General features: G+C 48.7%; 1 protein-coding gene across 2 annotated transcripts in view; it reads right to left on the bottom strand.

Annotated features, from left to right (window-relative positions):
- LOC139280035 (alpha-1,6-mannosyl-glycoprotein 4-beta-N-acetylglucosaminyltransferase-like) overlaps window positions 1-11931 on the bottom strand; it is a 61511-nt gene extending 49580 nt beyond the window's left edge. For both annotated transcript variants that reach the window (XM_070899477.1, XM_070899476.1), the window contains exon 1: window positions 11796-11931. The gene's annotated coding sequence lies outside the window, so the exon portion shown is untranslated. The remainder of the gene's footprint in view (window positions 1-11795) is intronic.
- Window positions 11932-14798: the final 2867 nt, after the last annotated feature.

Below are 14798 nucleotides of genomic sequence, written 5' to 3'. Positions count from 1 at the left end.
GGGGTGAACTTGTGGGAGACACTCCTCACCTGGTCATCCAGGTATATAAAGGGAGGTCCCACGCAGGGTCATCACTTCTTGGTCCTGTGAATAAAGGCTCAGGTCATGGAGTGACCTTGTCCATAGAATGTGCCTCGTGTGGATTTGTGGTATTGTGTAAGGACTTTACATTCGCGATGAGAAACGGGAATCAACGACCCACGAGAATGGCCACCGGCAGCACAGATGAACGGTACTGTGTTGGTGAGGACTGGGACGATTTCATTGAGAGGCTCCAGCAGAGTTTTGTCATGAAGGACTGGCTGGGAGACACAGCGGCCGACAAGCGAAGGGCTCATCTGCTGACCAGCTGTGGACCTAAGACTTACGCGCTCATGAAAGACCTGCTAGCACCCGAGAAGCCGACGGACAAAACCTTTGAAGAGCTCAGCAAACTAATCGGTGAGCACCTCAAACCGGCGAGTAGCGTACACATGGCCCGACACTATACCCAACGACGTCGGGAAGGACAGAGCATACCGGATTTCATTGCGGACCTCGGGCGCTTGGCCAGCCTCTGTAAGTTCACAGACACCTGCAGTGGGGAGATGCTAAGGGATTTCTTTATTGAGGGCATCAGTCATGCTGGGATTTTCAGAAAGCTAATTGAGACCAAGGACTTACCTTGGAAGCGGCGGCGTTAATGGCTCAGACTTTTATGGCGGGGGAGGAGGAAACCAAGATAATATACACACGCAATTCAGCCTCCAACGTGGATCAGGGAGTCAATATCATAAATGCGACACAGAGCCCCGCAGGCAGGCAAGGGCAGTTCGACACACCCCAGGCAGCAATAGACCCAAGAGTTATTCTCCAACAGAGATAATGGCAGGCTGAACGGACATTTACGCCCCCCAGTGGACAATGCGGCCAGGGATGGGGCCATTGACATCCACTAACAGTGTGCTCAACAGCAGTCAAAGGGACAATGAGCGAGGAATACCTTGTAACAACTCTTTTGTTCACAGCAATGGGAATCTCAGTTCATGCTGGAGGTGTGGGGGCAGACATGCTGCCAGGACTTGCAGGTTTCAACAGTTCGTCTGCAGAAATTGTAACCTCAGTTGCTATTTAGCCAGAATTTGCAGAAAGCCTGTAACCAGGCTAATATACGAGGCGGATGAACCAGATGAGGGGTCTGCGAGGCAGGATGACACTTGGGACAAATCAATGGACGCTGAAGTTCAGCGGGTTCATGTGGCAAACATTCACAGCTCATATACCAAAACGCCATCTATGATGATGAGAGTCCTATTAAACAGCATCCCTGTACGCATGGAGCTGGACACGGGGGCCAGCCAGTCACTCATGAGTGTTCAACAATTCGAAAAGCTGTGGCCACTCAAAGCCAGCAGACCCAAACTAGAACGCATTGAGACGCAATTACGGACGTACACCAAAGAAATCATTCCAGTGCTAGGCAGTGCAATGATGGCGGTCACATACAATGGATCGGTGAACCGGCTGCCACTCTGGATTGTCCCGGGCAATGGTCCCGCACTGTTGGGGAGGAGCTGGTTAGCTGAGATGAACTGAAAATGGGGAGATGTGCACGCCATGTCATCTGTGGAGCGAAGTTCATGCTCACAGGTCCTACAGCAATTTGAGTCACTATTTCAACCTGGCATCGAGATGTTCAAAGGTACCAAAGTAGTGATATGCATCACCCCGGACGCTAGACTAGTGCACCACAAAGCCAGAGCTGTGCCGTATGTGATGCGGGAGAAAATTGAGAGTGAGTTGATGAGAGAGGGCAACATCTCGCCCGTTGAATTCAGCGATTGGACTAGCCCCATCGTTCCCGTCCTAAAAGCGGATGGCTCGGTCAGGACCTGTGGCGACTACAAGGCCACTATCAACCGAGTGTCCCTACAAGACCAATAACCGCTCCCGAGAGCGGAGGATCTTTTTGCCACGCTGGCAAGCAGCAAGCTGTTCACCAAGTTGGACCTTACTTCAGCCTACATGACCCAAGAACTGGCCGACGAATCTAAACTACTGATCACCATCACCACGCACAAGGGACTGTTTGTTTACAACAGGTGTCCGTTTGGCATTCGATCAGCGGCCGCGATTTTTCAAAGAAACATGGAAAGCCTGCTCAAATCCATTCCTGGAACAATTGTATTTCAAGATGACATCCTCATCATGGGTCGAGACACCGAGGAACACCTCCACAACTTGGAGCAGGTGCTACGCCAACTGGACCGGGTAGGCCTGCGACTCAAGAAGTCTAAGTGTGTGCTTTTGGCTCCTGAGGTCGAGTTTCTGGGCAGGAGGGTTGCTGCAGACGGGATTCGGCCTACCAAATCCAAAACGGAGGCGAGCGCCCAGGCCTTGCAACACATTGGAGTTGCGTTCATTTCTGGGACTCTTGAACTATTTCGCAAACTTTCTGCCGAACTTAAGCACATTGTTGGAGCCGCTACACATGCTCCTGCGTAAGGGTTGCAATTGGTTTTGGGGGGACTGTCAGGAACGGGCTTTTAATCATGCGCGGAACCTACTGTGTTCAAATAAGTTGTTGACACTGTACGACCCCCGTAAGAAATTGGTTCTGACATGTGATGCATCGTCCTATGGGGTTGGGTGCGTGTTGCAGCAGGGTAACGCTGAGGGCCAACTACAACCTGTGGCTTATGCCTCCAGGTTACTTTCTCAAGCTGAACGGGGATATGGGATGGTTGAGAAGGAAGCACTCGCATATGTCTATGGGGTGAAAAAGATGCACCAGTACCTTTTTGGCAGGAGGTTCGAATTAGAAACGGACCACAAGCCATTAACAGCCCTGCTGTCAGACAGCAACGCTGTCAATGCCAGTGTGTCAGCTCGCATACAGCGATGGGCTCTCATGCTGGCTACTTATGAATACACCATACGGCACTGGCCAGGCACCGAAAACTGCGCTGACGCGCTCAGCAGGTTTCCACTGGCCACCACTGAGGGGGCAGCAGAGCAAAGCGCTGAGATGGTCATGGTCGTCGATGCCTTTGACAGTGCAGGTTCCCCCATCACAGCCCGCCAAATCAAAATCTGGACCAACAGAGATCCCCTTCTATCCTTGATTAAGAAATGTGTCCTGACTGGGGATTGGGCGCCCGCACACGGAGCATGCCCTGAGGAGGTCAGACCGTTTCACAGATGGATGGATGAGCTCTCCATCCAAGCCGACTGCCTACAATGGGGCAGCCGGGTAGTCATGCCCCAGAGGGGCAGGGAAGCATTCATCAGGGAACTCCACAGTGAGCATCCAGGCATCGTGCTGATGAAGGCCATTGCCCGGTCACATGTGTGGTGGCCGGAAATTGATTCAGACCTGGAACATTGTGTTCGCAGGTGCACGACGTGTGCCCAGCTAGGTACTGCCCCGAGGGAGGCCCCGCTCAGCCCGTGGTCCTGGCCCACCAGGCCATGATCACGTATTCACGTAGCCTACGTGGGCCCGTTCATGGGAAAAATATTTCTCATTGTGGTTGGTGCGTACTCGAAATGGATCGAGTGCATCATTTTGAATTTGTGCATGACATCCACCACCGTGGGGAGTCTGCGCGCGGTCTTTGCGACCCAAGGCTTGCCGGACATCCTTGTTAGCGATAATGGCCCATGTTTCACAAGCTACGAATTCCGGGAGTTGTCGGATAATGGCATTAACCATGTCAGGACTGCACCATTCAAGCCGGCCTCCAATGGCCAGGCGGAACGTGCGGTCCAAATCATAAAACAAGGCATGCTTCGGATTCAAGGACCCTCCCTTCAATGCCGCCTATCGCGCCTCCTGCTGGCCTATAGGTCCCGACCGCACTCACTCACGGGGGTCCCGCCCATGGAGCTACTCATGAAACGAACACTCAAAACTCGGCTATCCCTCATTCATCCAGTCCTGTCCGACATGGTTGAGGGCAAGCGCCAGTCCCAAAACGAGTACCATGACCGAAATTCAAGGGGGAGATGTATAGAAATTGATGACCCTGTATTTGTTCTCAATCACGCTTTGGGGCCCAAATGGCTTGAGGGTACTGTAATAGACAAAGAGGGGAATAGGGTCATAGTGGTTAAACTTAACAATGGGCAGATATGCCACAAGCATCTGGACCAAGTAAAAAAAAGGTTCAGCATGGACACTGAGGAACCTGAGGAAGATCATGAGATGGTATTCACACCGCCGCCAGTGAATGAACAACAAGAACATTCAGCAGCATGCACAGTCCCTGCGGTCAGCCCGGACAGGCCGGAATCACCACAGGTGATAGACACGCATACCAAGCTCAACAGCCAGAGCTCTAGCTGCGGTGCTCCATGAGAGAGCGCAGACCACCCGAGAGACTTAACCTATGATCCCAATAAGATGTTGAGGGGGAGGTGATGTCATATATGTAACCTTTATGTAACAACACTGCAATACTGTATATACGTAAGAAATGCATACCTTGACCACAGGGGGTGAACTTGTGGGAGACACTCCTCACCTGGTCATCCAGGTATATAAAGGGAGGTCCCACGCAGGGTCATCACTTCTTGGTCCTGTGAATAAAGGTTCAGGTCATGGAGTGACCTTGTCCATAGAATGTGCCTCCTGTGGATTTGTGGTATTGTGTAAGGACTTTAAAGGCTTGCTAAATATCGCTTCCGGGCACTTGGCAAACCAGTTTTGGCATTTCATTGCATTTACACTCATACAACACCTAGCCTTGAAATTACAGTCACAGTCTCAGTTTAGCATTGATGCAAAACCAAAATAACTTCCTACTGATGCTGAACTTGCATTGTATAACAAAAAGATTCAACACTCTGAAACAAGGGAAATACTTCCTTTTGGATTCCCTCTCTCCCCCCACCCAGCCTTCGTCACCCCCACGCCCCCAGGAAACGAGGGCACTTAGGAGCTTGCTGAGTTTTAAAACGATCTTGAAAGACATGTTCAGAATAATTTTGTCGATAGGTTATTTTATTCAGCGGTGGAATCCCCTGTTAGATCTTGATCTGAGAGTCAGGATCTTAACTCTTTCTGGCAAGAGCTGAAAGGTTGAATCAAATCAGTGAAATCAATAAGCCACAACGATTTTTTTTAAAAAGAGAGAGTCGTATTTGTAAAATTCTCCATCTAAAGGTTATGGGAAGCTCGTACCACCAACACACCAAGGGCTGTGGCGTCTGTCCCCTCAGGTGCACATAAAAATTCTAACATTCGACGAAGGAAAAAGGAGATCTCCCAGTGTCCCAGCCAATATTTATTCCCCAGCTAACACCTATGAGTCAGAAGGTTGAGGGTTCAAGTCCCACTCCAGAGACTTGAGCACCAAAATCTAGGCTGAAACACCCAGTGCAGTACTGTCGGAGGGGCAGTAGTGAGGGAGTGCTGCACTGTCGGAGGGGCAGTACTGAGGGAGTGCTACACTGTCGGAGGTGTCGTCTTTTGGATGAGACGTTAAAAATGAGGTCCCGTCTGCTCTCTCAAGTGGACAAAAAAGGTCCCACAGCCACTATTTTGAAGAAGAGTGGGGGGGAGTTCTGATGTTTGGCAACCAAGACCACCAAAAACAAATTAATTAATTCATTTACTGTTTGCGGGATCTTGCTGTGCACAAATTGACCACCATGTTTGCGTTAAAAATAACAGTGACTACACTTCCAATTCTTCTCCTTAGGCGGTCTCTCGTATCGAGGATGACTTGCTTCCACACCAAAAAAGGATGAGTTCACAGGTGTTTCAATGAAGGACACAATATTCCAGGTCGCGAACTACATCCTGAAGGGTGGAAGATGCCAGTGCGTGGATTTTTTTAAACTGTGGTGACCGTTGCACACCAGCCACCACACGGGCTTGACAGAGCTAGGTCTTGGTCCAGGATTACCAAGACCACTGGAGACCAGCTCTGCTGCACGGACCTAGTGCGCACACATATTGCAGTGTGGGCTGGCCCGTGCTGCCCCTGGGCCCTCGCCTCTTCTGGGCCCCGAATTCCCGCCTCTCTTGGGCCCCATCTCTCTCCGCTCCTCTGTCCCGGTCGTTCGACGCACCTCCGCCACGATCTCTCGCCGCGCCTCTGCCACGATCATTTGCCGCACCTCCACCACAATCATTTGCCGCACCTCTGCTGTACCTGGGCCCCACCAAAATTCCTGCCCATGCTCCAATCAGCGACCTGGGTTTTGATAACGTCGCCCAGTCACCCTCCTCTAAGCTGTCACCCCCCTGGAACAGCTTGCGCTGTATCTTGAAGTGGCTGCTCCTCTTATACTCCCGACCCATGACTGGTGCCTCCCCGCAGGTCGGGACGCCACAATAGCGGTCCAATAGCACTATATAAATGCTGTGCTAGCACTTTCATTACAGGTTACCATGATGTCCTTTTGAAGAGGAGCATGGAGTTCTCCCCGCTGTCCTATCCAACACTTATCCCACAACCAACATCACTAAAATACAGATTATCTGGTCACTATCACATTGTCATTTGTGGGATTTTGCTGCGTGCAAATTGGCTGCTGCGTTTCCTACATGACAACAGTGACTATACTTCAAATCTTTAGAAATCTTTGGAATTCTCTGCCCCAGAGGGCTGTGGATTCTGAGTCATTGAGTATATTCAAGGCAGAGATTGATAGATTTTTGGACTCTAAGGGAATCGCAGGATATGGGGATAGTGCGGGAAAGTGGAGTTGAGGTCGATGATCAGCCATGATCTCATTGAATGAGGGAGCAGGCTCAAAGGGCCTTATGGTCAACTCCTACTCCTAATTCTTAAAATAGTACTTCATTGGCTGCAAAGCACTTTGAGACATTCTGAGGCTGTGAAATGCGCTATATAAATGCAAGTTCCTTCTTTTACAAATGAAGTTCTGCTTAACAAAAGGTCCTTTCACTGTTGACTGTTGCCGTAACTCAATGGAATGTCACCATAAACTAGTTGTACCAACTAATAAGAGTTTCGATAGAATATGGAACTGGTACCACAGGGAGTAGTTGAGGTGAATAGTATAGATACATTTAAGTGGAAGTTAAATAAGTACATGAGGGAGAAGAGAATAGAGGATTCTATTTCTGTCTTACTGATAGCTGCGTAATATTTTCCTACTGCCATTATGTTACCTCTAATTCTAAATTTGCAGATGACACCAAATTAGGGAAAATAGTCAATACTGAGGAGGACTGCAACAAATTACAGGGGGACATTAATAAACTTGCAGAATGGGCATATAATTGGCAAATGAAGTTCGACACAGATAAATGTGAGATATTACATTTTGGTAGGAAGAATAGGGAGGTCACTTATTACTCGGAGGGTGCGAGTCTGGGTGGGGTAGAGGAACAAAGGGATCTCGGAGTACAAATACATAAATCACTAACAGTTGTGACACAGGTTAGCAAGACCATAATAAAAGCAAACCAAGCACCAGTGTTTATTTCTAGAGGGATAGAATTGAAAAGTAGGGAAGTTATGCTAAACCTGTATCGAACCTTGGTTAGGCCACACTTGGAATACTGCGTACAGTTTTGGTCGTCATATTATAAAAAGGATATAGAGGCACTGGAGAGGGTGCAGAGAAGATTTACAAGGAAGATACCAGAAATGCAAGGGTATAAATATCAAGAAAAAATGAACAGACTGGGTCTCTTTTCGCTTGATAAACGAAGGCTGAGGGGTGACTTAATAGAGGTCTTTAAAATTATGAAAGGTTTTACAGTGGATACAGAAAGAATGTTTCTACTTGTAGGGGAGCATAAATGAAGGCCATCAATGTAAAATAGTCACTAAGAAATACAATAGGAAATTCAGAAGAAACTTCTTTACCCAGAGAGTGGTGAGAATGTGGAACTCGCTAACACAGGGAGTGGTTGAAGCGAATAGTATAGATGCATTAAAGGGAGGCAAGACAAGCATATGAGGGACAAGGGAATAAAGGCCCTCAAATCTGGTACCAAGCTTATGGTCTACAGGGCTGTAGTGATACCACCAACTATGTCTCTGCAAGATCCTGCAATTCCCCTGGGAGTACAGACGCACCAACGTCAATGTTCTTGATCAGGCCAACATCTCCAGCATAGAAACACTGACCACACTTGACCAGTTCTGTTGGGCGGACCACATTGTTCGCATGTCTGACACAAAATTCCCAAAGCAAGCGCTCTACTCGGAACTCCTACATGACAAGCGAGCCCCAGGTGGGCAGAGGAAATGTTTCAAGGATACCCTCAAAGCCTCCTTGATAAAGTGCAACATCCCCACCGGCACCTGGGAATCCCTGGCCAAAGACCGCCCAAAGTGGAGGAAGAGCATCCGGGAGGGCGCTGAGCACCTCGAGTCTCGTCACCGAGAGCATGCAGAAAACAAGCACAGGCAGCGGAAGGAGCATGCGGCAAACCAGACTCCCCACCCATCCTTTCCTTCAACCACTGCCTGTCCCACCTGTGGCAGAGACTGTAATTCCCGTATTGGACTGTACAGTCACCTGAGAACTCATTTTTAGAGTGGAAGCAAGTCTTCCTCGATTTCGAGGGATGGCCTATGATGAGGATGAATAGAGGGTTATGCAGATAGCTTTAGATGAGGAAAGACAGAAGGAGGTTTGAGTGGAGGATAAATGTCGGCATGGACTGGTTAGGCCGAATGGCCTGTTTCTGTACCGTATATTCTACGTAATCTTACGTAAGAAGTACAGCTACTCCAACTCCCCTTTTTCCCCTCTCAATTTTTTCTAAATATGTTATACCCTGCAATGTTTAATTCCCAGTCCTGATTTTTCTCAGTAATCCCTACAAAATCTGGTTCCTCGCAACATATTATTGCCTGCTGTTCCACTGTTTCATTACAGAAACTGTGTGCATTGCTGTACAGACAACTTAAACTTATTTTTAATAGCAGTTCCTCTCAGTTTTTATTAAACCATCTTTTTACATTCCTGTTCTAGAATGCAATTTATTCCCTGGCCATTTATGTTCTCTCTTAGTTTAGTCGGTCTTATGATCTTCTTTCCTGTTTTGTTTATACTTAGGCTTGTTTCATTTCTTGTAGATCCCACCCCCTGTCTCACTAGTTTAAAGCTTTTGCCTTCATGCTTTACCTTTTCTGTTAAAAAGATCGACAACATCCATTCAACTGCTTTGAAATCGAGGAAGACTTGCTTCCACTCTAAAAGTCAGTTCTCAGTTGACTGAACAGTCCAATATGGGAATTACAGTCTCTGTCACAGGTGGGACAGACAGTCGTTAAAGGAAAGGGTGGGTGGGGAGTCTGGTTTGCCGCATGCTCCTTCCGCTGTCTGCGCTTGTTTTCTGCATGCTCTCGGCGACGAGACTCGATGTGCTCAGCGCCCTCCCAGGTGCTCTTCCTCCACTTAGGGCGGTCTTTGGCCAGGGACTCCCAGGTGTCGGTGGAGATGTTGCACTTTATCAAGGAGGCTTTGAGGGTGTCCTTGAAAAGTTTCCTCTGCCCACCTGGGGCTTGCTTTCCGTTTAGGAGTTCCAATTAGAGCGCTTGCTTTGGAAGTCTTATGCAAACAATGGAACTGGTCAAGTGTGGTCAACTGCTTTCAATTTTCTTTGTCCCCTTAGTTCACAGCACCTCACTTCCTCTCTGTTTTCCCCCTGTCTTAACCCTAAATTTGCATATTTCTCTAATTTCTCTTCTATCTCTCCCTTGTCTCCTCCTCCCAGTGTCAGCTGTGGCTCAGTGGGTAGCACTCTCACCTCTGAGTCAGAAAGTTGTGGGTTCCAATCCCACTCCAGAGACTTGAGCATTAAAATCTAGGCTGACGCTCCAGTGCAGTACTGAGGGAGTGCTGCACTGTCGGAGATGCCGTCTTTTGGATGAGACGTTAAACCGAGGTCCCACCTGCCTTCTCAGGTGGATGTAAAAGATGCCATTGCCCTATTTTGAAGAAGAGCAGGGGAGTTATCCCTGGTGTCCTCGGCCAATATTTATCCCTCAATCAACATAACATAAAAAGATGATCTGGTCATTATCACATTGCTGTTTGTGGGAGCTTGTTGTAATGTGGGAAATGGCTGCAGCATTTCCCACATTACAACAGTGACTACACTCCAAAACTACTTCATTGTCTGTAAAGTGATTTGAGACATCCGGTGGTCATGAAAGGCGCTATATAAATATAAGTCTTTTTTCTTTTTTAAACTTCAAAAAGTCAATAGAATGGAAAAATCGAGCGGGGTATAGAATGAGCGATCCATCCACTACTATTCGTAGGAACATAGAACTAGGAGGAGGTCATTCAGCCCCTCAAGCCTGTTCCACCATTCAATTAGATCATGATGATCTCTATCTTAACTCCAGCTTCCCACTTTGGTTCCGTAACCCTTAATACCCTGACCCAACAAAAATATATCAATCTCAATTTTGAAAGCTTCAATTGACCCCAAGCCTCAACAGCTTTTTGGAGGAGTGGGTTCCAGATTCCCACTGCCCTTTGTGTGAAGAAGTGCTTCCTGATATCCCTGAAGGCCTGGCTCTAATTTTAAGGTTTTTCCCCCTTGTTCTGGACTCCCCCCACCAGAGGAAATAGTTTCTCTCTATCGACCCGATTAAATCCTTTATTGGCCCGAGGACACTAGGGTGAACTTCCCTGCTCTTCTTTGAAATAGTGGTCGTGGGATCTTTAACGTCCACCTGAGGGGTGGTTTAAGGTCTCATTGAAAAGTCGGCCCCTCCGACAGTGCAGCTTTCCCTGAGTACTGCCACTCCGACAGTGTACCACTCCCTCAGTACTGCCTCTCCGACAGTGCACCACTCCCTCAGTACTGCCCTGCCGACAGTGCAGTACTCCCTCAGTACGGCCCCTCCGACAGTGCAGTACTCCCTCAGCACTACCCCTCCAACAGTGCAGCACTCCCTCAGTACTGCCCCTCCGACAGTGCGCTGCTCCCTCAGTACTGCCCCTCTGACAGTGCAGCACTCCCTCAGTACTGCTCCGACAGTGCAGCGCTCCCTCAGTACTGCCACTCCGACAGTGCAGCACTCCCTCAGTACTGCCCCTCCGACAGTGCAGTACTCCCTCAGCACTGCCCCTCCGACAGTGCAGCACTCCCTCAGTTCTGCCCCTCCGACAGTGCAGCACTCCCTCAGTTCTGCCCCTCTGACAGTGCAGCACTCCCTCAGTACTGCCACTCCGACAGTGCAGCACTCCCTCAGTACTGCCACTCCGGCAGTGCAGCACTCCCTCAGTACTGCACTGGAGTGTCAGCCCAGACTTTTATGCTCAGTCCCTGGAGTGGGACCCGAACCCACAACCTTCTGACCCAGAGGCGAGTGTGCTACCCACTGAGCCACAGTTAATCGTTCAGCTTTACTTCAAAAAGTACATCACTGGCTGTAAAGTACTTCAGGAGAAGCAGAGGGAAGGAAAAAGGGGCACTTTAATCGCACATATATTTTTCTGTACTATTAATATTTAACTGTAGCGTGCACAGACACAATCACAAGACATAATTAGCCATATCGTGCCTGTGCCGGCTCTGTGAAAGAACTACCCATTTAGCCCCAGTCCTGTGCTCTGTCTCACATCTTTCAATGTTTTTCTCTTTCAAGAATGTATCTGCATTCCTTAATGAGATCACAGTGACTGGATTGGTAAACAGATACAAGTTCTGGATTGCTCGTAAACAGATTTCCCAGATACGTATTCCATTCCTATCCTCACCCTATCCTCTCAAGTATAGCCCCGGCTCCTGCCCAGAAAAGCCAGCTGGATCTCAGAGCCACTTGCCTACTTCTCCAAGTTTTAAAACAAGTAAAGCTTTGTACCTGCAGCTGAATGTAAGGACGCTCCCGAGTTGTGGTTTAGAAACGGGGCCAAGAGTTCTGTGTTGTGCCCGTCTGGATGTGTCAAAAGTTCCACAGGTTTCTCTGGCCCCAGCTCCTCCCCTTCCCAACATCACACAGTCCAGCCTTTAACCTTTTTTGGGGGGGTGGGGGGGTCACCATGTGATTAACCAGAAGCAGCTGAAAGCGAGCTGGCAGTCCCCAACACACACCATCTGTGCAGATTATCAGATCAGTTTGACAGATGTTGGCTGCATGTTGCTCACAGTTAGAGCAGAACTGTGCCGCCACCTCCCTTTCTGTGGAAAAACAGAGGTCTGCGTATCGGAAACTTATAACTTCACTCCTAATGGAAACTGAATTCACTCCTGAATTAAAACTGAATTCACTCCTAATGGAAACTGAATTCACTCCTAATGCAAACTCTTATGTTCCTAATAAAGTAATGTAACTGAGTACTGTAGACGTGAGTAAGTGTGACCTTAGTTCCTTTATTCTAACTCCAGAGTACTAGTACAACATGGGAGGCCTGCTTATATACAGTGCTTCCAAGGGATGCTGGGATCCCTTGGGACTCCAACAGATATGCCCTCTGGTGGCGGTATGATACTGGTTACATAGAATTGCATACATAACATCACTCCCTCCCAAAGTCAATAGTCCACTTATTTACAGGGTGAGACGATCTGGGGCCTTTCGCTCCCTAGTCGATCGTCTCGGTACAAATGCAGGTGTAGGTGAGTTGGTTGGTTCTTTGCTAGGCTGTTGTGCAGCTGGCCTTGCTGGGCTGCTGGGGATGGTAAGTTCAGCTTCGTGGTCAACCGTGATGTCGGTTGCCACTTGTGTGTGCGTCGAAGGGTCGAAGTTGGTGGTGTCCTCTTCGGGTTGCTCTGGCTGTCTGTGAATCGCAGTTTGGTTTGGTCCAAATGCTTTCTGCAAGTTAGTCCATTTGCGAGTTTGACCTGAAATACCCTACTCTCTTCTTTGGCTATGACAATGCCAGCAAGCCATTTGGGACCATGTCCATAGTTGAGTACAAATACAGGGTCATTGACTTCAATATCGCGTGACAAGTTTGCGCGATCATGGTACATGCTTTGTTGATGGCGCCTACCCTCGACTTGATCATGGAGATCAGGGTGGACAAGAGAGAGCTTTGTTTTGAGCGCCCTTTTCATGAGCAGCTCGGCTGAGAAAACCCCGGTGAGCGAGTGGGGTCTGGTGCAATAGCTGAGCAGAACACGGGACAGGCGGGTCTGCAGGGAGCCTTCCGACACGCATTTTAAGCTTTGCTTGATAGTTTGAACTGGCCGTTCTGCCTGGCCGTTGGATGCGGGCTTGAATGGTGCAGATGTGATGTGCTTGATCCCATTGCGGGTCATGAATTCCTTGAATTCAGCACTGGTGAAGCATGGCCCATTGTCGCTGACAAGGACGTCTGATAGGCCGTGCGTTGCAAACATGGCTCGTAGGCTTTCGATGGTGGCGGTGGACGTGCTTACAGACATTATTCCACACTCAATCCATTTTGAATAAGCATCCACAACAACCAAAAACATTTTGCCTAGAAACGGGCCAGTAAAGTCAACGTGGATCCTAGACCATGGTTTGGAGGGCCATGACCACAAACTTAGCAGTGCCTCCCTGGGTGTATTGCTCAGTTGAGAGCAAATGTTGCATTGGCACATGCAAGACTCCAAATCTAAGTCGATGCCGGGCCACCACACATGGGATCTGGCTACAGCTTTCATCATTATTATGCCTGGATGGGTACTGTGTAGGTCCCTGCCTTTCTTAGGCAAAATCGCACGATTACCCACAAAAGACAATCCGCCTGTATGGACATTTTGTCTTTGTGCCGCTGGAATGGCTTGATCTCTTCATGCATCTCCGCTGGGACGCTGGACCAGCTCCCATGGAGGACACAGTTTTATATCAGGGACAGTAAAGGATCCTGGCTGGTCCAGGTCCTGATCTGGCGGGCCGTAATGGGTGACTTTTCATTTTCAAATGCATCCATCACCAAGAGCAAGTCTGCAGGCTATGCCATTTCCACCCCGGTGGTGGGCAATGGTAGCCGACTGAGAGCATCAGTGCAGTTCTCTGTGCCTGGTCTGTGGCGGATTACATAATTATATGTAGACAGCGTGAGCGCCCATCTTTAGATGCGAGCAGAGGCATTGGTATTAATCCCTTTGCTCTCTGAGAATAGCGATACAAGCGGCTTATGGTCAGCTTCTAACTCAAACTTAAGACCAAACAGATACTGGTGCATTTTTTTTACCCCGTAAACACATGCCAGAGCTTCTTTTTCCATCATGCTGTAGACCCTTTCGGCCTTGAACAAACTCCTGGACACATAGGCGACCGGTTGCAATGTTCCAGATTCGTTTGCTTGTTGTAACACAAACCCGACCCCATACAAAGATGCATCGCAAGCTCGCACTAAACGTTTACATGGGTTATACAGAACAAGCACTTTGTTGGAACATAACAGATTTCTGGCTTTCTCAAATGCAGCCTCTTGTGATTTCCCCCATACCCAGTTATCTCCCTTTCGTAGCAACACATGTAGGAGTTCTAGCAATGTGCTTAACCCGGGTAGGAAATTACCAAAATAATTGAGGAGTCCCAGGAATGACCACAGCTCTGTCATGTTCTGTGGTCTCGGCGCGTTCTTGATGGCCTCCGTCTTGGTGTCGGTGGGTCTGATGTCGTCTGTCTCGATTCTTCTCCCTAAGAACTCGACCTCTGGCACCAGGAAAACAAACTTCGAGCGTTTCAACCTGAGTCCCACATGATCTAGCCGACTTAGAACCTCTTCCAGGTTCTTCATGTGTTCGATGGTGTCCCGACCTGTGATCAATATGTCATCCTGGAAAACCATGGTGTGCGGAACCGACTTTAGCAGGTTCTCCATGTTCCTTTGAAAAAGCCGCGGCCGATCGAATCCCAAACGGGCATCTATTGTAGATGAACAGACCT

The sequence above is a fragment of the Pristiophorus japonicus genome, chromosome 14 (assembly GCF_044704955.1).
Source record: "Pristiophorus japonicus isolate sPriJap1 chromosome 14, sPriJap1.hap1, whole genome shotgun sequence".
NCBI lineage: Eukaryota > Metazoa > Chordata > Chondrichthyes > Pristiophoridae > Pristiophorus > Pristiophorus japonicus.
The sequence above is the reverse complement of the archived record's forward strand: the minus strand, read 5'-3'. Positions and strand labels throughout refer to the sequence as shown.